We start from the raw sequence: 2,500 nt of genomic DNA on the forward strand, positions 1-2,500 counted from the left end.
TCTGTCTGTCTGTCTGTCTGTCTGTCTGTCTGTCTGTCTGTCTGTCTGTCTGTCTCTCCCTCTCTCTCTCTCACTCACTCTCTCTCTCACAAACACACACACAAACACACACACACACATATTATATTAAATTCTCTCAATTTCAGTTCATGGAAAAGCACATGAAGCAACAATGATAGATGTACCACTTAAGGAGTTTAATAGGATCTCTAACACCTTCCATCCCCCATCCCATCTCCCCCCCCCAAAAAAAAAGCAGCCGTAATCGGACAAAGACAGTAGCAAAACCGATCGATGGCACTTTGTATTTAGACATCTTTTCGCAGACCCAGGTAACATATCTTTCACTAGTAAGAAGTAGAATGCAAGCTCAATTTGGGCATTTACACAGAAAAAAACAACCCAATTTATAGCTGATATAACAAAGCTGAAGTGTGTTGAGTTTGTGCATGGAGTATCAGTCTGATAGGACCACAATCACGTTGTCATTATTTTTATAATATTTTTCTATTCATCAAAATATATTTCATCCTTTGGAAATCGGAAGAAACTCAGATTTTGATTCTAATAGGTGCAGTTTATAGCAGAACGCCATTGACATTTCGTGCTAACCGGGGCAATGCTTGTCTGCGATCAAGGCAAATGCCTTGAACAATGGACGCAGTTTGTTTTGTTTACTGCGCGTTTCTCCACGATCAGCTGGTGACCCAGATACGCGCATCCGGGCGAAGTGCCGTCTCTCTAGAGTACACCTAACCAATGTAACAGCCATTGCCATTGTAAACGACCAAGACACATTTATCCCTGTGAGGTGGATAAGGATTGTCATTGTCATTGTCAGTCTTCAGGCCACCTATAACCTTTCACGTTGACCTGAGTCACAGTCTTCGCCATATGAAAGGTTTATTGGCGCCTGTCAACATTTTGGTCAGCAGGCTAGTGTTTGGGGACACCAGATATTTTGACGACAGGACGAATTAGTGCAGTTCCTTTGAAGTTTCTCCAGACGACGTAAACATTGATTTCCATTTTCAAAAAAAATAATGTTTTTTTTGCTTAAGCCCAGAAATAATAGCATTTCCATGTATAATAAAGAGCAAATCGAAAAGCGCTAGAAATTGCTGACTTGGCAGAAACATGTGTTTTAAAAAGATTATCAAGCAGCCACCAATGGGTGCCATGTATCATACGCAGTGTATCTCTAGCAGCCAGTTCGCTGGCGGTATGTCGGGGCAAATTTACATTAGTTTGATAAAGACCGTACAGTTCAGACAGTTGGTAGATGGGGTATGAAGGTGTGAAGATGCAAATATTATGTTTATATAAGAGGAGATCTGAAAAAAATATTGTCCTAAAGAACGTCGATAAAACCCTTATGAATAAAGTTATAAACACAACAGTTTGCAGAAATGTAGACCTTCCTTCAGGATTTATTTTTGTATTACAAACAATGGAAAATGATTGCCACAAACAAAGTTACAAGATATCAAACACATACGCCCAATTTCGACCATATCGCCAGCTTAGTGAATTTGACGTCAGAGCTGTTCTGTGCTGGGTGATAAACTGTTGACACTACTCGGGAGAAATCTCTCTCGTGCCCTCCGTCTCTCAAGTCTTGGATTCTTTCGAACATTTTCCCACACATCTCGTCCTTCAACAAACACCCGAAACGGTGAAATTCCAGTGGACTCAAGTCTTGGTCGTCTGGGGTCCGGTTGTGCTCGGCCGCGGACTGACTGTCCTGTCTCCAAAATAGTTGCTGAGCCAGTCCAAAAGAGCTTTTGTGTCTTGTGGAGCAGCTCTACCTTGCTGGAAGTGCTAGTTCTCTCTCCCTTTATTATCAACTAACAGTCTCCAGCTCCCCCAGAACTCTGACAAGATGACGAGGTATTAGTCACTGAATCACGGACCACCTTAACTTTTTCACGAGTGCGTTTCTTTTTTTTTAAAGGCTGTCCACTGTGATTTACCCATTATAGTACTTATTTTGTATGGACCAAATCCTTTCAAAACTTGCAGCCTTTTACGAAATGGACCTTTCACTTAGAAAGTTATATTTGTTACGGATATCCATCCTATATTCCTGAGCAAATAATGCACAGATTGAAATAGGAGCTTTTGTTGGCTGATATGTCTAAACAGAAAAAACCCCCGCACAGTACAGTGGTGAACTATATTTGCCATCTTTTCGTTGTGCAAGAGCAATTAGTAACCCCCCCCCTCCCCCAAAACCAGAATGTATGTTCTAGCTTTCGGTCAATTTTGATGTCAACTAAGTCATAAACAAGAAAGTTCTTAACATTTCTTTGAACAAACCTATTTCAGGTCAGCTGGTAGATGTTCCTTTTCGTACATTACCAAACCTGGGGGTAAGCAGGACTAGCTGTACAACAGGGGCGGTACGACGAGGTTTGGCTGTTTATGTTTTTATACATACGTGCACGTACAGAGTGAGCAAGCGAAAAAAACAAAGAAAGAAAGAGAGATAGATAGATAG

The sequence above is a fragment of the Aplysia californica genome, unplaced genomic scaffold (genome assembly GCF_000002075.1).
Source record: "Aplysia californica isolate F4 #8 unplaced genomic scaffold, AplCal3.0 scaffold00186, whole genome shotgun sequence".
Classification (NCBI taxonomy): domain Eukaryota; kingdom Metazoa; phylum Mollusca; class Gastropoda; order Aplysiida; family Aplysiidae; genus Aplysia; species Aplysia californica.